This window comes from Sapajus apella, unplaced genomic scaffold (assembly GCF_009761245.1).
Source record: "Sapajus apella isolate SASKATOON/1434 unplaced genomic scaffold, GSC_monkey_1.0 scaffold56, whole genome shotgun sequence".
NCBI classification, from domain to species: Eukaryota; Metazoa; Chordata; class Mammalia; order Primates; family Cebidae; genus Sapajus; species Sapajus apella.
In genome coordinates this window covers 5,635,156-5,662,028 of record NW_022436996.1, presented here as the reverse complement: position 1 = coordinate 5,662,028, position 26,873 = coordinate 5,635,156, and positions in this window count along the sequence as shown.

Here is a 26,873-nt window from a genome sequence, read left to right as displayed (position 1 = left end):
CTTCTGAGCCCTCCAAATTGTTTCAACCTCTGCCTGTTACCTAGTTCCAAAGTCACCTCTACACTTTTTGGTATCTTTACAGCAGCAAGCTACTCTACTGGTACCAATTAACTAATATAGTAAGTTGTTCACACACTGCTAATAAATCTGTTCTCACTCTGCTAATAAAGAAATACCTGAGTTGGAGTAATTTATAAAGGAAAGAGGTTTAATTGACTCACATTTCCACATGGCTGGGGGGCATCACAATCATTGCTAAAGGCAAAGGAGGAGCAAAGACATGTCTTACATTGGTGGCAGGCAAGAAAGAGTGTGCAGGGGTACTCCCCTTTATAAAACCACCAGATCTCATGAGACTTATTCACTATCATGCGAACAGCATGGGAAAGACTTGCCCCCATGATTCAATTACCTCCCACTGGGTCCCTCCTACCACACATAGGAATTATGGGAGCTAAAATTCAAGATGACATTTGGGTGGGGACATGTCCAAACTATATCAATTTGCATGATTTTCTCTAACTTCTGTGATGATTCTTTTGTTTATGAATATTTACTTTGTTCTTTAGCTTTTCTTACCAGAAAGCAGTACTTTGTTGACCATCTTTGTCTATATATCATTACATACTTCTGGAGGCTGACTTTTGTATTAAAAGTCTTTGATTTTTAGTTGCTGATACTACTGTCAAATTCCCTTTAAAAATATTATTTCGGTTTACATTTCCACCAGTAATGATGTCAAACCACTTCTCTGTTCACATTCTGGATATTATCATTCAACTTCTTGACAATCTAATAGGTTAAAATTTGATGGCCCATATATTTTTCTGATCTTTGATGAGGTTGGTTTTTTGGTATGCTAATTATATGGAGCTCCTACTCCAGGTCCCAGGAAGATGCCCATTATGATGTCTCTCAGATATTTAGGAAAGGTCCCTGTGAGCCTGTCTCACATATATTCAGACCAGCATCTTGGGATTTTCTGCTCTTGTTTGGTCATTTATCCCTACGCTGCCTCACCCACTGATGATCTTGCTGTTCATACAGCTGTCCTTTGCTGGTGACTATAATTATTATTGTTTTCTGGTTTTGGGGAGGGGTACCTTGCTACCTTATGACTCTGTTGTATCACTCATAAGTTCTCCTTTAATTTCCTACAGCAAAATTGAATCTTAGTTATAAACTTTAATAAAAATTAAAGATTTGAGGATAACTCAAGAAGAGTACCACATAGAAACTAAAATAAAATTTTCATGCAAGGGCAGAGCTCAGTTCTGGTCCCTTTCTGGCCTGAAAATGAAAATAAATCTTAACCTCCCACCAGGATACCTCATTGAAATTTGGGGCCATAAAACCATTGCCATGGCAAATTGATCCTTACTATTTGTCTTTTTACATCTTGTTACTGGTGCATTGCCATTTAATGGGCAATTTTACATGTTGTCTCCTCTGCTTTATGCATACACACACAGATTTTAAAAATTATGATAACACTTCGTAATACTGCAGAATATGGTATTTTTGACTATAGGTACAATCTTGTACAGCAGATCTCTATCTTGCTATTTATCTTGCATAACTGAGCCTTTTTGCCTATTGAACTCTATTTTCCCTTCCCCAAGTTCCTAGCACCACCATTGTATCTCTGCTTCTCTGTTTGACTATTTTAGATACTTCATGTAAGTGGAGTCATGAAGTATTTTTTCTACTTGTTACTGGTTTATTTTACTTAGCATAATACCTTCAAGGTTCATCAATGTTGTTGCATAAGGCAGGACATTTTCTAAGGCTGAATAATATTCCAGTGTATCTACATACTATATTTTCTGTATCTACTCATCCACTGATGGATTTTTATGTTGTTTCCATACCTTGGCTGCTGTGAATTAGCTGCAATGAACATAGGAGGGCAGATATCTCTTTGAAATACTGATCTCTATTCTTTTGGATAAATACCCAGGAGAAGAATGGCTGGATTGTATGATAGTTCTAATTTCAATTTTTTCGAGAAACCCTCATACTGTTTTTTTTTTTTTTTTCTGTTTTCTATAGCAGCTGCATCATCATTCTACATTCCCACCATCAGCATACAGGGGTTCCAATTTCTCCATGTCTTCAAAGACACTTGTAATTTTTTATTTGTTTGATAATGCTTTTCTAACAGCAGGGCACCATTTCAACTTTTTTTTTGAGGTTTTATTCTCTGATTTTCCCCATTTAAAAAAACCTTCCACAACAAAACAATTGGGGTGAGCTGCAGTCCTGACCTGAGACAAGAGTGTCTTCTGCCCTGGCCCCCATGTCTGGAAGCACTTGACTCTGGTCATCTAGTTGCTCTGTCCATGAAGGTGAGGGGTCCCTGGGCCCAGGGTATGTGTCCACTCAGAGCTTGTACCCCATCTGCCTATTTTTATGCCATGTTCCAGGCACCCAGTGCATTGGCATTCTCTGCACACCTGCCCCAAGGCAGGGTTCAGCACCTGCAAGCTCCTTCTTTCCAGGTGATTCTCTTGAAGACAGATGATGTCCCTGGAGTGAACAGCCCTAGGCATAAACAGTGCCCAGGCAGATGCTGTCCATTGTGGGGTTGTGGGAGGAGTAGGGACTGAGCTGGGATGTGCAGCTTGTGATTGCTACACAGATGAACTTGAGACTCTCCTTTTGAGGAGAATTTTGATGCCAGCACAGAATTTTAATGATTTGGAGAATTCTAAATTTAAACCTGAAGTTCTAGGCCATTATGGAGATATATTTGTCAATGAAAATGATAAAATGAAATTTGAAGTTGCCAATGAAATGAAATTTTTGTTGGCCAATGAGATGAAGATATAAATCAATGAAATATATTTGTAAATACATTACCCTGGGGCATGTGGTATGTGGGCCTCCATTTTTACTTATTCCCAGGTCCTGGAAATGTTAGTGGCAGCCTGGTAAGCTATACCTAATATGAAGTTTAAGGGACATAGGTCAGAAGTTAGTGGATATGTCAAATACAATTATTGTATCTTCTTGCCTCTTTTAATTTCCTACAGTCCTGATTTACTCATTTATGCCAAAGATTCTATGGACAGTGATATCTTCCCTGCCCTTTAGCACAGTTCCTGGTTTATGCACAATAAATACCAAACAAATTAGTACATGTTATATGAAATCTTCTAGTCTTTTGCACTTGGTTCTACATCTTACCATTATATGCCATGCAATATTTTTAGCATTTCTTTTTTCTTGGATTTCTTTTGTCTGTTTGTGCTGTCCTGAACGTGAAGCTGTAGCATGAACATTTGACATTTTATTCTCTTACAACTCATACATTAGTTATGCAAGAATTTCAAATTCCAAGTGCAGATCAGAAGGGAGAAGATTTGGCCAATTTATTTTATTTTATTTTTTTCATGCACTGCAAATTATGTCATGTTCGATTAAAGTGGAATTGCACAATAAACTCCTAGTGAGGAGCATCCTAAAGGAGACTGTCTACTCAGGTCTGTGTTGGATTAAAGCAAGTTCTACCTACACTCTTCTTCTGAAGTGACAATAATGAGACTTCCCTGTGGGCTCCACGCAGACACTAGAGTTCCTGCTTCCTGTCTGACCCGTTCCCTCCTCTACCCATCAAATAGAAATGAATTAAGGACTTACTGTAGCACTGTTCAAAAATTTCAAAAAGAAAACATGTAATATCTTTTTGAAAGAGGAAGACATATCCTTGAAAAGGATATTTTTTTGAACAAAGAAAAAATGTTCACCATAAAATAAAATAATATTAATTTAATTATTTTAACATACAGAGTTTATCCACAAAAAGATAACTATGAAAGATGACGCATATGATCATTTGTTTGACAGTTGTAATAATTTCCCTATGTATATGCATATCAAAGCATTGTTACATATTTTAAATTGATGCAATAAAAATAATTTAAAAAGAATTTTTATTCATGAAAAGACATCATAAAAATAAAAATTCAAAATGGAGAGAAGATAAACAGACCACATGTAACTAATAAAGTATTATTGAAATATGTTTCAAAAGGTCTGCAAAACAATGAGAGAAAAATATAAAAGTGGGCATGAGATGTAAGTTGACATTTTACTACAGATTGAAAAAATAAATGGCCAATAAATATATGATTATATATTCCATTTCATCACTGATTCTTGGAAGAATTAAGGAACTTGATAATATTAAATGTGGAAAGGATGATCACAGGAAGTACTTGTACTCATTGCTGACAGGAACATTAACTGGGATAGTTGTTTTTAAAAAATAAAGTCATGTTTTCGTGTAAGCTGAACATTTGCATACCTTGTGATCAGAATCTATCCCACTTCTAGGTATATATTCAAGAAAAATTATTTTACATGTTCACCAGGAGACATGAACAATAATATTTACAGCATTCTATTTATAATATGAAAAAACTGGAAACAATCCAAATTCCCATTGAAAAAGGAATAAATTATTATTTGACCTTCAGAGAGAGAATTCATACTTTGAGAGAGGGTTTCAAGAACGGGAATCACACCTCTATGGTAGGTATGATTTCAGATGCCTTATTTTAAAGGGATGAATGATCTTATCCACTGTCAAATCCCTGAAAAGACCATTGGTAAAACATGTTGAACAGGAAAAGCTAAGTTTATTAGATTTATGGCAGTAAGGGAAAGCACCACCTTGACAGAATATTAGTGTTTCAGAAGGAAAAAGTCAGGAGAGGCTGTTTATGAAATTTTAGTACCTTGGATAGATGACTTTAAGGCAGGCCTACTATGCAGATAATAGCTGGCTTTGGGAAAAGTTTATATTATAGTAGTTTTAATTGGTGGGCACAGAGAGAGGAGAATTATTACATTATTACATCTTGAAGAGAGTAATAATGAGTAAGTTGCGAGTTTTCAGAAGTATAGTTTTTTTTTTCTTTCATTGGTTTATGGTGTTAGCTTTCTGGAGCAATGATTCCTTGGAGCAAGATTCTGAGATATTTTTGCTTGACCCCAATAAATTATTTAGCACAGGACAGGAAAAGATGTTTGCTCCAAAGTTTTTGGGCCATGGAAAGTAAGATATGTTTGATTTCAGAATTAGCACAAGGATAGGAGAGCATGTTGGTTTCAGTTATTGGCAACTTCCCTTGATAATTCTTCAATTACATTAAAGGATACATTAAAGGATTGCCTTCTGGGTACATGATCAATTCTGATCTTCACCACCGTTTACTGTCTGTGGTCACATGCAGAGTTTCTGACGTTATTATTCCAACCTTTATACATGTCAGAGTTTCTTGTGCTTTCTGTTGGAAGATTGTTGGGTCTTTTGATGGAACGGGGGCTGTACAGCCGCACTAACAGTGGAGATGACACATTTGAGCAGTACAACACAGAAAAATATTATGAGAAGAATTATGGTCCAAATTTATAGTCCACAGCTAAGCCAAATTAAATAAAAACACCCACGTTAAACAAAAATATAATGTATCACCCACAAACTGAAGAGCTACATAAGGGTATTAGCTCAATTATCTACTTTCATGTTATCTTTTTTCCCAGATTTTTGGGTCATTTTTTTTTTGAGCAATGCCCATACATCTGGTTTTGGTCTTGATAAAGAATCATAATTTGTCTCAGAATCTCAAATCAAGAAAGAAAAATTAAAATAAAATTGTCTCTCAAAATATATTTAGCTTTTTTAAAAAAATCAATACTTTTTAAAAATTTTAAGTTCTGGAATACATATGCAGAACATGCAGGTTTGTTACATAGGTATGCACATACCATGGTGGTTTGCTGCACCCATCAACCTATCATCTACATTAGGTATTTCTCCTAATGCTATCCTTCCCTTAGTTACCCACTCTCCAACAGGCCCCAGTGTGTGATGTTCCCCTCCCTGGGTCCATGTGTTCTCATTGTTCATCTCCCACTTATGAGTGAGAACTTGCAGTGTTGAGTTTTCTGTTCCTGGGTTACTTTGCTGAGAATGATGGTTTCCAGCTTCATCCATGTTTCTGCAGAGGACACAAACTCATCCTTTCTTATGGCTGCATAGTATTCCATGGTTTATACATGCCATATTTTCTTTATCTAGTCTATCATTGATGGGCATTTGGGTTGGTTCCAAGTCTTTGTTATTGTTGAACAGTGCTGCCATAAACATATGTGTGCATGTATCTTTATAATAGAGTGATTTATAATCCTTTGGGTATACTCAGTAATGGGATTTCTGGGTCAAATGGTATTTCTAGTTCTAGATCCTTGAGGAATTAGCACACTGTCTTCCACAATGGTTGAACTAATTTACACTCCCACCAAAAGTGTAAAAGCATTCCTATTTCTCCACATCCTCTCCAGCATCTGTCATTTCCTGACTTTTTAATGTTTGCCATTCTAACTGGCATGAGATAGTATCTCATTGTGGTTTGATTTGCATTTCTCTAATAACCAGTGATGATGAGCTTTTTTCATGTTTATTGGCCACATAAATGTCTTCTGAGAAGTGTCTGTTCATATCCTTTGCCCACTTTTTGATGTTTTTTTTTTCTTGTAAGTTTGTTTAAGTTCCTCATAGATTCTGGATATTAGCCCTTGGTCAGATGGATAGGTTGCAAAAATTTTCTACCATACTGTAGGTTGCCTGTTCACTCTGATGATAGTTTCTTTTGCTGCACAGAAGCTCTTTAGTTTAATTAGATCCCAGTTGTCAATTTTGGCTTTTATTGCCATTGCTTTTGGTGTTTGCCTATGTCCTGAATGGTATTGCCTAGGTTTTCATCTTACCTTTAAGACTTTAATCCATCTGGAGTTAATTTTTGTATAAGGTGTAAGGAAAGAGTTTAGTTTCAGTTTTCTACATATGGCTAGCCAGTTTTCCCAACACCATTTATTAAATAGGGAATCCTTTCCCCATTGCTTGTTTTTGTCATGTTTATCAAAGATCAGATGATTGTAGATGTGTGGTGTTATTTCTGAGGCCTCTGTTCCATTCCATTGCTCTATGTATCTGTTTCAGTACTGGTATTATGCTGTTTTGGTTACTGTAACCTGGTAGTATAGTTTGAAGTCAGATAGTGTGATGCTTCCAACTTTGTTCTTTTGCTTAGGATTGTATTGGCTATATGGGCTCTTTTTTGCTTCCATATGAAATTTAAAGAAGTTTTCTGTCTAATTCTGTGAAGAAAGTCAATAACAACTTGATAGGGATAGCATTGAATCTATAAATTACTTTGGACAATATGGTCATTTTCACAATATTGATTCTTCCTAGCCATAAGCATGGAATGTTTTTCCATTTGTTTGTGTCTTCTTTTATTCCTTGAGCAGTGGTTTGTAGTTCTTCTTGAAGAGGTATTCTTGAAGAGAGCTTCTTCCTTCACATTCTTTGAAAGTTGTATTCTTAGGTATTTTACTGTCTTTGTAGCAATTACAAATGGGAGTTCACTCATGATTTGGCTCTCTGTTTGTTTATTATTGGTATATAGAAATGTTTGTGATTTTTGCACATTGATTTTGTATCCTGAGAGATCTGTAGGTAGTTGAGTACAATATTCTTCCCAGAAGGCAGCACATACTCCACCTTGAGAAGGGTGTAACTTATGTACTCAGGTCTATTCTAAACTACCATCTGCCCCCTTTCATAGAATCCCACTCAAGTGAGGACTATTTGAAGACAGGTAATGTACAGAGAAAACAGACTGCTGACCAATTTTCAGGTCATAGACAATAGCCTGTTGCATCACAAATCCAAAATTAGTTATTAGGTACAATCTAATTAAACTTTAGCCCAAGTAGGTCTGACGATATGTTGCCATGGTGTAATAGAGTAAAGTTTTGATCTCGCTCATCAAATGTGGTTTTGTGCCAAGTGATGGTCGGTTTAGAACAGAGATCATCAGGTAGAGAGCTTAGCATTAAGCCTCAGTAGCTCTTCTTTCTTACAATGTCTGTAAAAATGAGACAACTTCCAAATATACAGCAACAGTTTTTCTAACTCTTTTAGAAACTTTCTTACCATAGACTTCTGTTACAAAAGGCATCTCCTATGAAGGGCACTTGAATACTGTTTCTGTGGAGATAGAAAACCCCCTTTCTGTATACAGTCTGATAGGGGATTTTTGATTTCTGGCTGGCTCTCCTGTTGAGTGGCTTTCAACCTAAAAACTGCTTGCTACTAGAGTCTAATTACCAAGGAATCCAACTGACTTATTAAAAGAATGTGTTATCAAAGAAAGCAAAGTGGCACACAAAGGAAAATGAAGGCAAAAAATGGTTCATTGGTTTATATATTTTGCCATTAATAATAAATTACATTTTGCTATTGGACTCATGCCAAGAAGTATCTAAGAATAAAAAATTATATTTTGATCATAAGGACAGTATGAGTACCATAACTAGTAGATAAAAATGTTTCTTAATAACCCAGAACCTTACAGCAAGTAAAGAGATAAGAAGTTACCTAAGAATATAAAAAACAAAGCATGCAAATTAAAGCATGAGAATCTGGGACTCCAATTATCTATATAATGTTCTGTGGGTTGTGGGTTGAATTTCTCTACTCATGCAGATATCTACTTGCTCCAAAAGCCTTTGATGAGAACTGCTTTCTTCTAGTAATTGTTCACTTTTGGAGAATACCAATTTTTAGCTTCAGGCCTCCATCTAGGACAAATTTTCAATGATTAAAAAATGCCTTTATGTATTCAGGGTGTTGGTTGGAGTAGCAGGTGGGGAGTGTGTATCTAAGGACAGAACTCATGAGATTTTCCTACCGTGCAACTTAACAGTATCTGATAAGATCATGCCTGTCATGTTTTGGGGGCCATCTTTCTCACATGTCTCTTCACATATACACCATGAAATACTGTGCAGCCATAAAAAACAATGAGTTCGTGTCCTTTGTAGGGACATGGATGAACCTGGAAACCATCATCCTCAGCAAACTAACGCAAGAACAGAAAATCAAACACCGCATGTTCTCACTTAGGTAGGTGTTGAACAATGAGAACACATGGACACAGGGAGGGGAGCATCACACACTGGGGTCTGTGGGAGGGAACAAGGGGAGGGACAGTGGGGAGTGAGGAGTTGGGGAGGGATAACATGGGGAGAAATGCCAGTTATAGGTGATGGGGAGGAAGGCAGCAAACCACACTGCCATGTATGTACCTATGCAACAATCTTGCATGTTCTTCACATGTACCCCAAAACCTAAAATGCAACTATATATATATATAAAAGAAAGTTATTTTTCCAGGTTATAAGTTATGCAAGGCTGCTTAGGAGGATGTTGAGCAAAGGGTGCTCATGCCAATGGATGCTTAAGCTGTATCATCTGTTGTATTAGTCCCTTGCAGTGTTTTTCCAACTCCACTTACCAGAGGGCACAATCTAGAATCAGAGATGCAATTACTACAGCCATAGGCGACATGCTACTAACTTATAGTTTGAGAGTTAGTGAATCCCAGAAGAAATTGATTGCATTGTTATTAAAACGAAGATAATGCCTTAGGTGATAGAAGCTAAGGGTCTCTGAAAACTATGCTAATTTTAGCTGAAGAACACTATTTATTCTTTCAATATTTTCTTAAGATTAGAGGGTAGTATGGGCAGTGAAGTTTCTGAGTAAGTGGTAAGACTTTACAAAACCTTTCCAGTGACAGGGGCATGCATTTTGAAGGATTTTTATTATTGCTAGTTTGGAATTCCCCAGATTGTAAACAAAGAATTAAGCGATACTTCTGCTACTTTCAGAGGTATAGCTCTTTGGCAAGGAAAAGCATCAGTCCATTCCACTAATAAGTAAATAAGCACTAGAAAATAGTTAAGACGCACTGTGGAAAATGGCTGTATGAAAGACGTTTAAACATATTCAGACACGCTGATCCTTGGACTTTTATTCTTGTCCTGTTTTTCATAGATTTGTCTGGTTAATGGCAGTGATAAGTGAGATACACTACAAACAATCACCAATCTTGACTGAATGCAGTGGCCAATTTGTCCTTGCTGTAATGTTATATGATTTAAGCCAGTCACTTACCAAATAAATAAGATCAAACAACAATAGCAAGCACTGGAGAGGAAGAAAGGAACAAGAATCCTGAATTGATGCAATATATTATTTAAATACTCATTTTTAATTTAAAAAATCCACAAAATTATGATACATTCAGAGAAAAAGAAATGTATGTCCCATACACATGGAAAAAAACAGGTAACAGAAACTGCCTGTGAAAGGGACAAGATGTCAGATTTAACAAAGATTTAAAATCAGTCATTACAAATATAGTTAAAGAACTGATGAGATAATGTATAATGACAATGCTTAATCAAATAGAGAATACCAATAACTAGAAATTATAAAAGAAAACCAAATAAAAATTCAATAGTTGAAATGCACAATAATTGAAGTGAAAAATTCACAAATGGGCTCAACAATCTATTTCAACTGGCCGAAGAAAGAATTACCAAAGTTGAAGATAGACTGCTAGCAATGACATAATCTGAAGGACAAGAGGAAAAAAGCAGTAAAATACAAACAAAGTCTCAGAGAAATGTAGGATATCATAAGTATACCAACATATTCATAATGAAAATACCAGAAGAAGGGGAGAGAGAGAGTGGAACAAAAATTTATTCAGAGAAATAATGGCAAAATATTGCCCCGATTTGATGAAAAACATGAATTTATAGATTCGAGAAACTCAACAAACTCCAAGCAGGAAAAACTCAGAAAGATCTACACCTTGACATATGAGAGTCAAAGCGTCCAAAGCCAAATTAAAAAAAGAGAATCTTGAAAACAACAAAAGAAGAATGACTTGTCATTTATAAGGGAACCCCAATAAGATTAACAGCTGTGTTATCATTAGAAACAATGGAGGCAATAAAACAATGGAATGACAAATTTAAAGTGGTAAAAGAAAAATCTGTCAGCCGAGAATCTTATAGTTAGCAAAACTATCTTTCAGTAATGAAGGTAAAATAAGCATTTCCTGATTTTTAAAAAACAGAGAGAATTTGTTGTTAGTAGACCTACTTTAGAATAAATAAAACTGGAGTTTTTCAGGTTAAAAGCAAGTGACCCCAGGCAGTAATTCACACACACACACACGCACACACACACACCCCCCAATGATAAAAGCACACACACACCCCCCAATGATAAAAGCACACACACACACCCCAATGATAAAAGCAGTTATGTAATTGTAAATGACACTATAAATACTAAATACATGTCTCTTTGCTCCTAACTTGATTTAAAAAGCAATTATATAATGCAAATGCATGTAATTGTATTGTTGAGCCTATAACATATAGAAATGTAACAAATTTGCCAATAGTAGTAGAAAAGAAGTTGGTAGTGGGTAAGAGCAAAGCTATATTAGAATAAGAAAATGACACCAGATGGTAATTCTAAACCACAGGGACAGATGAGGAGTACCAGAAATTGTAAACAAAATTAATATGACAAGCTGTTTACATATTTTCTGCTCTTTCTTCTCTCAGCTTCTTTAATATACACAAAATTATATGCAATGATTTTATAACAATGAATTGTTAGGATATACCTATATCTGTATGTTAATATACATTTGTATATTCTATAAATGTATTTATATATTATATATTTGTTGTTGAGAAATATGTATATTATATAATATATACATTAGTGCATAATATATTTATTTTTGGCATGTAATAACATATCCCAATAAATATTACATATTTATTTTTGAGCTATAAAGTATCTCCCCCAAATAAATAATATAAAGTAGTAACTGTTGATAATATATGAAGTATATATTAATACATATTAGGTATAATATAATGTTCAACAATAGTAGCACAGAAAAGGGAAGAAATAGAGCTATATAGCAGTGATATTTCTATATCTCACTGGAATTAAGTTAGTATAAATTTGAAGTAGATTCTGCCCAGTTAAGATGTACATGGTAAACTCTACAGTAAGTAACCACTAAGAAAATAATTCAAAAAAATATAGTTAAAAAATTATTGAAGGAATTACAATGTTACATTAGACTATATTCATTTTACATTAAAAAAATACATGAAAGAAGTATATAGAAACAAAACGAGCTTGAGCATGGCGGCTCATGCCTGTAGTCCCAGAACTTTGGGAGGCTGAGGTCGGTGGATCATGAGGTCAGGAGATTGAGACCATCTTGGCCAGCATGGTGAAACCCCATCTCTATTGAAAAAAAAATATTATCTGGGCCTGGTGGCATGTGCCTGTAATCATAGCTACTCAGGAGGCTGAGGCAGGAGAATCACCTGAACCAGGGAGTTGGAGGTTGCAGGGGGCTGAGATCATATCTTTACACTACAGCTGGGTGACAAAATGAGACTCCATCTCAGAAAAAAAAAAAAAAAAAGAAACAAAAAGAAAAGACTTCAGACATATTAAAAAAAGTTAATTGGATATAAATGCAATTTCACCCATAATAACATTAAATGTAAGTGGATAAAGCAATCCAATTAAAAGACAGAGACCGTCACACTGACTATAAAGACAAGACTGAATTATATGCTGTGCACAGGAGACAATTTAATTCAAAGATACAAATAGGCTAAAATTAAAGGATAAGCAAAGATGTATCATGCAAACAGCAATGATAGGAAAGCTAGAATGGCTATACTAATGTGAGATGAAATGGATTTTAAGACAAAATGTGTTACTAGAGATAAAAAGGAACATTTTATAATGAAAAATGAATAAAATCTATCAGGAAGATATAACAATTACAAATATATATATGTAATTTAGAAATATATATATACTATTATATATCAATTATATATAAAAATATTTATATATATTAATATATATAATTGATTATATATATTTCTAAATTTATATATTTTTTATACACACACACACACACACACACATATTTCTAACAAATTTTGACCAGGTAATCTAAGGATTCCAAAAGAGGATTACTCATCCCTAGGCAACAAAGTAAACTTGGTGTTTGGAAGCTTGAAAAAAAGAGATCACAGTTCAGACCTCTGAGTGTGCAGTTCAGGGGCCCTCAGAGCTCTATGCAGTTCTGAGTTGTGTTTATTGAGCTGCAGTAGCAAGGGGGTCTTGATTAATCCTGGCAAAATTTGCAAGATTATCAGCTCTCAATTTCCCCAAAAGACTACCATGCAATGTGTTGAATAAGCAAAACAAATTTATTAGGTTTACTGAAGGAAGGGAGAATACCATGTTTACAGTCTTGGAAGTATCCCAGCAGAGAAAAGCTGAGTGTATATTTATGGAGCTGTGGCCTGGGCTCAATGACCTAAGGAGGGCAACTGTTTGGTGTTGGGGAAGCTATGATAGCCTTGGATAGGTGGGCACTGTAGGATGGAATTCTTAAAGTGAATATTGATGAGTGAGGTATTTGTTTCAATTAGTAAGCAGTTTGAGTTGGTTCTGAGCCTTAGCTATTTTTCTCAGAAAATACTTGCTTCTGGAAGATCAGTTGTTTATGCCTCATCTAAGTATTGTTTAACACAGAGTAGGAAAAGATGCCTTTTCCCAGAATTGTTTAGCATATTGCAGAAATAAACAAAGACCACCTAAATGAGAACAAACAGAGGCTACTTATTCAGGGCTTGGTACAGCAAGGAAGTCAACCATCATCACTTCCACCTGCCTCAGAAGCAAGGGCAGGCAATGGAGCAGGAAAGATTTATAGTAAAAGAAGAGACGGCTTCAGGAATGTTCTGATTGGAGGCTGTTGGCCTGAAAAAGCTGAGAGTTGATTCACTTAGAAACATGGCGTCTTATGTAATTAGTGTTGGGGCCATAGTTGGCTTTCTCTGGTTGGTCTGGAGCAGGAATCAGGAGCAAAAAATAGGGAAGATAACAGTCACTGAGCAAGTCCTGACCATTCTGGACCAATTGCTGCAGAGGTTGCGGGTAGAACTTCTGCAACCGTAAGAAGTTTTGGCCATTGTTGTTTGTGTATTAAATCCTATATTATGGACAGGAAAGCATGTTGGCCTCAGCTCTCAATTGCACATGGCCCTGAAATATCTAGCTCTGATGAAAACTATGTTTTTAAATTGTAAAACTGCTACTAGAACTGGTCAGAGAGCTCTGAATCTCTGAGAATGATTACAGTGTTTTATGAATCAGACTTAGAGAAGATGAACTTCCTAGCCAGAATTCTTTAAAAGTTTGTAGGGTTTTTCATATATAAGAGAGAAGCAGGCGAGTAGATAGGCTTAATTACCTTCAAGTGGGGGACTGCATTATCTTTAGGTGGTGTTAGGTTCGCCATCTGTGAGTGAAGAGATTATTTTCCAAATCTCCTTAGAGTCTCAGATGGAAGTTTACAATAGAAAGGAAGGTGAGGTGAAGTTATGCATCCTTGATTAGGTATGTTCTGACGACCCTGTGAGTCCAGATGATGATTCCCCTCTGATTTTAGTTTCCTTAATCGTAGACTTCTGTGCTGTTGCAGTTTCTCCTCTTGCATTTGGTTTTCCTAAGTTAAAATACAATCAGCCCCCTTATTCATCCTGCAAGTTCTCACAAGTTTTAGTAAAACCTATCCTTTTACCCTCTCTAAAATATTAAAGATCAGGTTCCTTTCCTGGATCATACAAATTGAAGGGACAGATCAAAATTTTCTATTCATTCTCAGATTGCTGACCTCAAACTCATTCATTAAAAAATGAAATATTTCTTCAAAAGGTTTTTACACTGTGAGACTTTGTTCAATTTAAGTCTTGGTGCAATGACAGTGTTACAAATATGCATGGCTTATAACTGAAAATTATGAACACATCTAAAATTATAGCTTTACATGATGAGACTTCTGACTGGCCTAGGATGGTCTTGGAATCCTTTGTACCCTAAATAATATGGGATGTACAGGGAATTGATATGTCATTTCTAGCCTGAGCTCTCTTCCTGCATTGTTTTGATCTTCACTATCCTCAGAACTGCACTATGTCTGGCTTCAGCATAAGCCTTCAGCGGATGTTTTCAGGAGATAGTTTACACTGCGAAGTTTCCAGACTGCACAGACATACCTGGTTGTCTTATATCCCAGTGGGTTTCTGAATCTCCAGTGGGTCCTTACTACTCTCACTGGCTCCTCCCCAGTATGGACTTTGTGAGAGACATTTCCAAGCTGTCGTCTTTCATTACCAGGAGTGTTACTTGTCATGCCTGGGTATGCATGTGGCATAGCTTAGACTGCTGTGTGTCATCCAGTCTGCTTGTGGGTGGCTGCTTTTCATCTATTTTTCATCCAGTTCTCTTCAAAGAGGGAGCTGTCATTTCCCTGATGACACGAAGCACCCTTGGCTGTCGTCTTAAGCTTCTGTCACCTTTCTTTTTTAGGTTGTCAGAGGGGAATCACTCTCTACGACAGTATTCATGCCTTCAGAAAAACAGAGCATCTTCCAAAAAAGGGTTTCTATTTGGATATATTTTCTTTCTAGAGCTTTGGTTATACTTACGTTAGAGATTTGGATCACATACCATATGTATCATATGGTCATTTATGTCTTTTCAATTCCTTTCTCCCTCCAACTTTAATGAGGTAAAATTGACAAATAAAAATTATATATATTTATAGTGTGCAAGGTGATGATTTGATATACATATACATTGTGACGTGGTGACCACAATCAAGCTAATTAACATATCCATCACCTCACATAGTTATTATTTTTTTTCTGGTGAGAATATTTAAGATCTATTCTCTTAAAAATTTCATGTATTCAATAGAGGATTATTAACTTTAATAATGCATCAGATCTGCAGAATTTATTCACCCTGCATAAATGAAATTATTTACCCTTTGACCAACATCTCCTCCTTTCCCCCAATCCCTTTGTCTTTTTGTGCTTTAGCATATGTTTTCTAGTAAAAGTAGAGAATATACTTTTCTAATATATACATATAAAGTATATACACTCATTACATAGATAATAATCTATATCCATCTATACATATATACTATATATAATCTATATATGTATATAATCTACATGTAGCTATATTCTAGATATAGATTACATTATATATATACACACACACGATCTATCTACATATATCCCCATCTATTGAGTTTTGATTAATTATAGTACTTTTCAGTGCTAGAATTTCCATTCGACTATTTCTTTATTTAATCAATTTTAGACCCCAAGTTTCTGGTGAAATTCTCCATCCTTTCCTCTATTTTATTGAACATAATAGTTTTGTTTACATTAAAGAGCCCGTTTGAGAACTCTGATATCTGTATCACCTGTGGGTCTATTGTCACTGTCATGTTTTTATACCTGGTTTTTAGTCTTTGTAATCAAATGCCATAAATGTGTGATTGGTGTGAGACACTGTGAAATAAAATTAGTTGAGATCCAGGATAATGCTATTTTTCTCTTAAGAAGGTTAAGTTTCCCCTCATTAGGCAGAGAGTGTATAGACTGATTTATTTCCTTTTTTTTTTTTTTTTTAAATTTCCAGAGCTGTCCTAATATGGGTTCTTATTCCTGGGGTGTGGTTTTCTGGTCTCAGCTGAGCCTGAGGCAACCAACAGGGCTTCTCCACTTAGGGGCTTAGCCTCTGCAGCATTGTCCAGCCCTCCACCCTGTGGTCATCCAGTGTTTCTTCCGAGATGTCAGCTGCCAATCTTACTGCTGCTCCTTCGAAGGAAATGCACTTACTTGCTTCTTAAACACTTTTTTTTATCTTTGATTTTCAGGTGTTTACTCTAATGGAACTAGGCATTGTAGAGATGTATCTATATCTACATCTGTATCCTGCTTGAGATCTGCTGTGCTTCTTAAATCAGCTGGTGTATTTTGTTAGTTTCTAAAAATTCTTGTTTATATCTCATCTAATATTGTGTCCCCTTCTCTCTTTTTTCTCCCGAGACCCTAATGACAAGTATGGTGTCATTTTTTTTACCGTGTGCTGTACATTACTTGTGCTTTATTTCTGTGTTTGTCCTCCTTTAACTTTCTCCAACCTTTCACATTATATACTCCACTGACCTGTCCTTCAGTTAGATAACTTCCTCCCTATGTCTAACCTCTTATTATACCCATTTGTATGCTTCTTAATTTACATTATTGCAATGTTCAATTCTATAGTTCCAATGTGAACTCCTTTCTTCCTGTAAAGATCCAGGTAGGTGAGTTATTTTCTTTTTTATTTCTTTTTTTTCTTTTTAGATGGAGTCTTGCTCTGTTGTCTAGGCTAGAGTGCAGTGGCATGATCTCTGCTCACTGCAACTTGTGCTTCCTGGGTTTAAGCCATTCTCCTGCCTCAGCCTCCTGAGTAGCTTGGATTGTAGGTGCTTGCCACCATGCACAGCTAATTTTTGTATTTTTAGTAGAGATTGGCTTTCACCATGTTGACCAGGCTTGTCTTGAACTCCTGACCTCAAGTGATCCTCAGCCTCCCAAAGTGCTGGGATTACAGGCTTGAGCCACTGTGCCCAGCTGAATTATTTTCCTAATAATTCAAGTTATACAGACAATCCACTGAAATTCTAGAGTATTTTTGGTAAAACTTTTGCCAAATCTTCGGTATGTGGTATCACTGGCACCATAACATCTGTACATACAAAAAGCTGGAAAATGACCTGGCGCTTCAACTGACCGCTGGTGATCACCAGGTCATGTATTCAAATGATAAGGATGAACAATAGACAAAAATCAGACCCTGAGAATCTCAAACTAAACCTCTACATCATCTCTCAGAAATCAAACTTTCCTACTGAGGAAAGGTGAACGGTTTACGTGTCCCTTCAGCATAAGGGAACAGAGAATTGGTCATGTGGAACTCACTTGGCTGACCAATCACTGAGACTCTGGGGAGGTGAGGTATCAGAGGCTCTTTAGAGTGCTCAATACTTGAGTGTGGCCTGGGATGAGGAGCAGGGGGTTCCATCCCCATCTGAGTAATGGTACCAAGAGCTTTTCAGAAGATCGACCAGGACATCACCATTTGTAAGTCTTGATTTAGAATTTTGCTTGTGGGGTACAAAACAGTTCTGATGAAATATTCTATGTTGGGCGGGGGGAGGTGAAGTTTTTATAGAGCTTTAGCAAGAAATGCCAGCCAAAGTTCCGTAACCTTCAGGACAGTAGCTGGTTAAAAACAGTTATTCAGAGGAGGAAGGCATTGTTCTTGTGGGCTAGCAGTCATTGATTGGGTAGGTTAGGGTTACTGAGAGTGGTGGGAGGAGTGGTTGGCTGGGCTAGTGGCATAGGGGGAGGAACAGGAGAGCCACCATGGTTACCTGAGCGCCGTAGCAGTGACTGTGTGTCATTCTCCGCATCTCCCACATCTTCCTCTCTGGTACCTACCACCACCTCATGCATGATGCATTTCATTTTTGTGTAATTTATTGCTTGCTTCCTCTGCCCCATAAGAATGTAGGCTAGGCCAGCACGGTGGCTCATGCCTGTAATCCCAGCACTTTGGGAGGCTGAAGCAGGTGGATCACAAAGTCAAGAGACTGAGACTGTCTTGGCCAACATGGTGAAACCCCATCTCTACTAAAAATGCAAAAAATAGCTGGGCATGGTGGACTGTGCTAGCCACTTGGGAGGCTGAGGCAGGAGAATCACTTGAACCCGGGAGGCAGATGTTGCACTGAGCCAAGATCATGCCACTGCACTCCAGCCTGGGGACAGAGTGAGACTCTGTCTCAAAAAAAAGTAGGCTAAATAGGGTATAGGTCTTTGTCTGTTTGGGTCATTGCTGTATTCCCCTGTTCCATGCCCGGAACATCACAAATATACAATACTGTTGAATGAATACAGGAAGCAGAATGGCAGTGCATGGAGAATCTTGTAACATGGGGAACTCAGAATGCTTCTTCCAGAAAGCCTACCACATTCTCTCCTCCACCCTGTAATATCACATCTATGCTCTGTGATCAGGGCAGATTCAGGCCAAGCTGCTTGTCAGAAGCTGTGTTATTAGGTTGTTCTAAGCTCTTTGTAAAAGGCTGTTTTCATTTATGTCAGTGGAATTAGGCTACAGGTTATACTTGCAAATTAGATAAAATCACTAGAGAAATCCAAATTTCAACTTGGTATTATTTTAATGTATGTAAGAGTTGTATGGTCCCAACAATAAAAAAATATAATTTCCTTCAAATTCAAAGACCTTGGGAAGATATTTTCATATGAGCAGCCAAAGGAATGTAAAATATAATTAAATGATTGACTTAGATGGGAAGTGCAGCCTTCTGTGAGCAGATGAATGGACAGGCATCTCCTTTCTACAAGTAATCAGTTTCTGAACATCAGAGTTTCTGTGGCAAAATGTCAAATAATGAGAAATAAGCTCCCAATCAATGTACAAAATTAAAACACATTATTAGTCAACTCCAATATATAGCTAAAACATAGTCAAATAATTATATATAAGGAACAGACTATTATGTAGAAGGAAAAACATTGCTACCAGATTATGAATTCATACAGTTATCTTCAAAGAACTGCTTATTAGAACTTCTTATAGTAACAAAATAATCTGAAGCATGTATTCTTTCCAAAACATCCATATGTGATTCCAATCTTCTACCCACTGTATTTGCAGTGAAACTTGAAACTGTTCCCAAAACTCATTTGATAAAAATATCATATTGGATTTTGGTTATAAATATGTTAATGTTTCTTATGTAAATCTAGGCCCCCAAACTTTATATTAAGAGATATTGTTGAGCAAATGACACAGGTTACCACCTCTGGGGCAGAAGTCCTAGGGCAGGGAGGATAGCCAGAGCCTAATAAGGCTGGGGATCAGGAGCAGCAGTCCCAGGTCGGCCCACGATGTGATTTGCAGGTGTCAGCGGCACCAAGAAAGATACCACTCACACAGGCACTGAATGTAACAACACTTTGCACACATGGGGAAAAATCAGAGCAAGGTCAGTTTTAATAGTGAGTATTGGTCTCCTAAGGCCTATGGGTATCGCCCCATGGCCATCGCCCCACGGCCTGTGCAGGAGATGGTCAGCATGCACTACACCCATCTTGTGCAGCAGGCAGAAGACCCGTCCCCCACCCCCAACTACTCTCTGTATGACACACACATGTTCAAACACAGCAAAGTACACATCACTCCTGGAACAGGGAAAGTCATTCCCAAACAAGGCCATGTGCACAGCACGCGGACTGAGGTCTCCTGGTCTCCACGTAAGGAAATGTTCCAGGTCCAAGGCACACCCTTATGCGGCTGCGTCGGGTCCGCAGGCTGTGCAGGACTGTCTTTCTCAACAGGTACTTTACATCTATGCTGTCTGGGTGTTAGGAGCCAAAGGTTAACTGTTGGGAAATGTTAACCAGGAAGAAGCTCTGTGGTATTGAACTGTCTCCCTCTTGAAGCAACTGAGTCATTTAATAAAACTACAAACAGGTGAAAATTAAATTGACCTTTTCTCAAATCCCCTTGTCCTTATGCAACCTTGAGAAGGTCTTGGTCATCCTCGGTGGGTCAACATCTTTCACCTCTCAAAGATTTGGAATTAAGTATAATGATTTTTCAAATACTATGAACTGATGATACGATTTCACATTAGGGAAACTTCATGTTTAAATTCGTTTCCACTTGTTTTGGAGAAGTTGGTCTTCGGGGTGGTAGTCTAAAGTATTCTATTGAAAATCTCACAAGAATATAAATTACATTAGAATAATTAGGAAAGTATCGTCTTCATTGTGGTTTTAAGCTTATTTAATTGAAATTTTAAGAATTACTTAAGAACTAGGAGGTTTGTCAGACAACTGGAATACTTAAAAATTTACGAATGCACTTTTAAATCTTCAAAGGTGTTAATGTTTGCAAATAGGAGTGAACGTTATTCAGAGGCCGTCTTGGAAGTAATTTTTAGTATTTTTAGACTTAGAATGACAAGATATAGAAGTTGAACATAAAAAGCTTAAGAACTAGAATTCTGAAATGGTAACTCCTGTAAATTAAATAAGTCAAAGCAAACGCTGGATGACCCTGAGGTATGCAGCCCCCTCCTGAGGCTGTTTACTGTGACTCTCCTTCCCTTCACTCCCTTTGTATTCTATGTCATGGAGATCTACTGCCTCATCCTTCAGAGTTCTGAGGGGAATGAGCGGAACATGGGCCTAGTGAGAAGGTGGTTGCTCTGTTGACTTACTGGACCCCTTCTTGCATGCAACCCTGCCACCAAACGGAATAACTGCCGTGTGTAGAAGTTCTCCGTCCTTTAGCCTCTGTGGCTTGAGATGAGGGAGAATCACAAAAGACAGATGGCTAACAACTTTAGCTGTACGCCGTCATCTTGTTTTGTTTTTGTTTCCTTTCTTTTCTGGAGGCAGAAGTTTATTACATGTTGACATTTTTCAAGTGATGTCAGGAGCCCTGCTCCCGGATGACATGCTTTGCGATGTCTCGCTTCCCTGGCTGTATGAAGGGATTTGAATCTCTCGATTGTTACGTATTTGACTTTGAATATGTAACTATGACATGTTTTAAGAAAAATGCTCATACATAGATAATTGTTTTGAGGAACATTGCAGGATATTATTCCGTGATGACTGCAGACTTTAGTTTTGCTCAAAGCAGATCCACTTGCGCATTACAGAAGAAGAGCATGATAAATGTCCTATACGAATCTCTGTTATCTGCCCCTGCGTGAATGCAAAACAACTTGTTTTCCTACCAGTGCTTGTATTCTCAAAATTCATTGTATTCTTCCTCATTACCTGAGCTGCTAAGTGAATGTTTGGCTGTTTCTTATTTATTTTGTAGGAGTTTCATTAAGTCTTTATATATTTCTTAATACAATCATAGAAATTGTAGGTTGAGTTTAAAATTATCTGTAAAGTTATTTAGCAGAATGCATAAAGTTTGACACAATGACATTATGCAAATATATTGAATGAGTTCTAATTCCGAGCGTGGGGTGCAAATCTCTATGGCGAGTAAAATGGAATTTCATGTTGACAGCAGCAGTGTGTTTTCTTCACTTTTATGTGCTAAATTCTGGCTATTTCTATAATAAGTGCAAAGCAGATAATTAAAGTTAAAAGTAAAGGTTTGACAATGATGCAAGCATTTTTATGAAACCTCCAAACAGTGGCAAGAATCTTCCCTGTGAAGGCTGTATGTTTTGGCATTAGATAAACCTTATTTTAAAAATATTTTAAATTAATTTTAATCTCTCCCTTTTTGTTCTAGTAGATACGTTGGGCATCAGATTAAAATGACATTCTACAAAATATTCCTTCGGCTGTAAGACCATTGCTGGTTCTAAGAAACCCTCAATCTGTTGTTAAATAAAAACCGCACTGGACAAGATAAGCAAAGAGAAGTTGATTTTATTCCCACACTATTAAGAGCAATAGGGAAGAGAACATGGACCAAGCCCAGAGACTCAGATTTGCTGAAACAAAGGGCAGGGAGGTTTTTTATTTATTTTATGTATTTATTTTATTTTTTTTCATACATAATTCTGTTTTTAATTTTTGTTTTAGGTTTTTTTTTCCATTTATTTATTTTATTGCATTTTAGGTTTTGGGGTACATGTGAAGAACATGCAAGATTGTTGCATAGGTACACACGTGGCAGTGTGATTTGCTGCCTTCCTCCCCATCACCTACATCTGGCATCTCTCCATGCTCTCTCTCCCCAGCTCCCCAGCCCCCACCGTCCCTCCCCTATTTCCCCCCAACTGACCCCAGTGTGTAGTGCTCCCCTCGGCAGGGAGGTTTTAAGAGCTGGGGGGGGGGGGTTGTAGGCCATCTGTGTTTCTAGTTTGCTTCGCTGGAAGGGAAAGTAAACTTTCTCCTGCCTTCATCACAGCAGGCAGTTTTACAGCTCGGAGCACATTAGGCGCCCGCCCTCCCATGGAGACTGGGAGATAGAGCACCATCTTCCTTGATGATTACATCTCAAAGGGACAGCTCCCACGTCCTTGAAAAAGACAGTCCTGGATTGTAGAACTGGCCGGAGACCTTTTTAAAAGATTTGCATTTCAAAAGGGCAGAGAAATAACTTACAATTACAATTTCTCCAAAGTAAATGCTGTCAGTAAAGGAAGGTCAGGGTCAAGGGTCAGGAAGAAGTCTTCTGAAGTTGTGGCCAGCTGAGGGGCTGTGAGGGCCGCCTTGGGCGGTAGTTTTACCTCTGAACCTCCAGGTTGGTCCCCGGCACCCCTAATTTCAGTGATGCAGACACCAGATTCGAGACAACAGGAAGAGCTAACTCGGTGGTTCAGGACCTCTGGCGCTGGGGGACTGTTTCTTCGTCCACCTTTGGCCTCTGGTCCCTGCTTCCATGTCCTTCTTGCTCACAGCTGTGACAGGCTACCTGCGCTGGTTATTAAGTCATTCCCTTCCAGCTGTGCACCAGTCTCTTCCCTGATACTGTGTCTGGGATTCTGCGAGCCACATCTCTATGTTTGTTTCTGCTTTGAAAGTGTCTGACAGTGGGAGGCCTGGAGGGAGATAGCAGTCTTGAAGGGGGGGAAGGGGGAGAGGGAGGAGGAGGGGTACGGGGAGGGGGAGGAAGGGCCGCACTAGCTGTGCTCTTCCTGGGGGCTTTCTGTCTGCCTTCCGCTCCTGTGAATGGTCCACCCCCAACGCTTTCTCTCCCTGGCCGCACCAGGAGAACAGATTCTCACCCTTACCCCCAGTTCAGCAGAAACAGGAAATATCAGTGCGAGGGCTGTGCTGTTATCTCAAAAACAGATTTTTTTTGTTATTGTTGTTATATTAACCTAAAATCTCATCATGCAGAACAGAGCAGTTTCTTTGGAATTCTGTTCAGGTTTCCCTTGAGATTCTGCCTCTTTTATAGAGTGCATAGAAAACATCCAGCCACATGAAAGGGTAAATTTGCCAACTGAAGGGAAGATGATATGTAGTGTGTCCAGGGCACTGCTCCTTGTGACCTGTCAGTCAAGAAATTGTGTGTGTTTTGACACTTCTAACCTCAGCCTTATATTTTGTTTATTAAACTAAATTCATCATAGTATCTTTTTATACCAAGGAGATTTAAAGCTAAGTATGAAAATATTGGCAACTGTTTTTCACTTAGTCCAACTCAACACATGCCAGTGTCAACCATCAGCAGACAAACCGCTGGGTAGAATACCAAGTGACAACAAATACATTCTTCTAATTTACAGATTGTTAGGTAGACAATTTCTGACATTCCCCTCTCTCTCTTGAAATATATTGCTGTTTGTTTATACTTGGAGACGATTCTGTTTTGATTAGTTGGTGGACAGCTTAGCTCTCTTGTATCTAAGTTCTTGCAATACCAAATGTGAGTTGAAATTTTAAAAACTGGTTTAAATAATATATATCCTTCCTGTCACATCAAATTATGTGAGCTCAAATATATTTCTGTGATTCACTTATGTTTTCTGTCCATCAAATCAAACACCCAAATGCTTCATTATCAAGTGTTTTAGGCTTTTTAAGGAAATGGTTCCACATAACTCTCTAGAAATTTTTTAATGTGAGATGTGGTCATAGATTTCTGACATTTAATAAGATGGATATGGGTTAGAAATGGAAGGAAGCTGAAAATGAGAAATACTGTTTTCTAGTCCCAGGACTGAATCATTATTGAAGATCATTCCCTCACATAACATTTCTAAAATGGTGCCAAACCAAGAGGCACGTATATCAAATGTTAGGGCTAGAATGGATGTTAAAGACTAATCAGTGACTTTGTAAATGATAAAGGTCATTTTGGATGAAATGATAATTTCCTGTGTGGGAACAAAAGGCGTTGCAGTATGTTTTAGAATTATAGGTCGGGCGCAGTGGCTCACGCCTGTAATCCCAGCACTTTGGGAGGCCGAGGCAGGCAGATCGTGAGGTCAAGAGATCGAGACCATCGTGGCCAACATGATAAAACCTTGTCTCTATTACAAATGCAAAAATTAGCCGATCATGGTGGCACACACCTGTAGTCCCAGCTACTCGGGAGGCTGAGGTGGGAGAATTACTTGAACCCGGGAGGTGGAGGTTGTAGTGAGCCAAGATCGTGCCACTGCACTCCAGCCTGGGCAATAGAAACTCCATCTCATAAATAAATAAATAATTAAATAGAATTATAGAGCTGTTTGCTGCAGTGGCTCTGCAGTGTGGCAGAAGGAGCAGCAAGCTCGAAGGGGACCACCTTGGACTTGAGTCCTGGCTCTGCCATCGGTAGCTGCAGGAGCTCAGACAGATATTTAACTTGGCCACATGCTCTTCATCTGTTAAATAAGGGTAATGACATCTACTGGATTTGTTATGAGGATGACCAATAAGAGATTCAAAGCACCCGGTACAATCAGTTTCTAGCCTATGCAAGCGCTCTAGAAATGGAATTAGGTAAAGTAAAGGAATCACTAGTAAGAAATAGCTATGAGACTTCAAAGTAAATACAGAAAATCATTTCAATTATATACATACAGAATCGACTAATCAAGGAGAAGTCTGAAGAATGATTAAATCAGGAGACCTAAGCAAAAGAAAGAATAATTGAAATAAATATCTTTATGGGTACCAAGTAAAAGTTATAGATTTCTTACTGTTTAATAAAATGTATAATATGACATAGCCAAGAGACCAAAGAATCCTCAAATTTAAAAATAAGGAATAGCTTTGAGTCTTTATGTTAAAGCAATTGAAAATCCAAATTAAGCACGAGCAATGTTGAAGGGAATGTGAAAAATAAACCATGTACTAGACTCAAAATGAGTTTCCACAGGAAAGATTTAAGTCTCAGGTTCCTAAGAAAAAGAACAGGAGGTCAGGCACGTTAGCTCATGCCTGTAATCCCGGCACTTTGGGAGGCCAAGGTGGTTGGATCATGAGATCAGGTGTTTGAGACTAGCCTGGCCAACCTAGTGAAACCTCATCTCCACTAGAAGTGCAAAAATGTTAGCCAGACAGGGTGGTACATGCCTATAATCCCAGCTACTTGGGAGACTGAGGAAGGAGAATTGCTTGAACCTGGGAGGTGGATATTGTGGTGAGCCAAGATCACGCCATTGCACTCCAGCCTGGGTAACAAGAGTGAAACTCTTGTCTCAAAAAAAAAAAAAAAAAGAAAAAGAAAAAAGAAAAAGAAAAGAAATAGGAATAAGGAACGAAAGTCCAAAAGTCCTCTACACACATCTATTAGCTTCTGCTTCTCTCTTCTTCCCCAATGTCAGGCAGTCTGAATGAGGGCAGTAATTTTAATTGTCTTACCCTGCCTCGCACTATTCTTCTTTTAAAAAATATGAACTGTAGCACAGAGTAGCTCAATCATTCAGGCGTTTTGGTTAACCTAAGTATTCTAAACCTACTCCTATAGCTGTTGAAAGGACTGAGATTTTATCTGAGTGACATTCTCTGTAGTGTTCCAATGAGACTGGCACTTAAAGGTTTTAGTTAAAGGGACAGACTTGACAGAATGGACATTGTGAAACATATACAACTATAAAGCCATTGTTACTTTAAAAAACATTTTGAGATATACAATCTCATTTTATTCTTACGTCCTATCCATTTTATAGTTGAGGGATATGCAAAGAAAAGGAGCGAGAGGTCGGGCTCTGAGACGGGAGTTTCTGCCAGCTTTCTCCACACCAATGAGCTGTTTTCTGAATTTTTTAAAATTATATTTTAAGTTCTGGGGTACATGTGCAGATCGTGCAGGACTGTTACATAGGCATACACATGCCATTGTGGCTTGCTGCATCCTGAAACCCTATATCTACTAAAAATACGAAAAATTAGCTGGGCGTGGTGGCACGTGCCTGTGATCCCAGCTACTCAGGAGGCTGAGGCAGAAGACTTTGTCTCAAAAAACAAAATAAAAAAAAAAAAATAAATAAGTAAATATTTTCTGAATTTCTGTATGACCA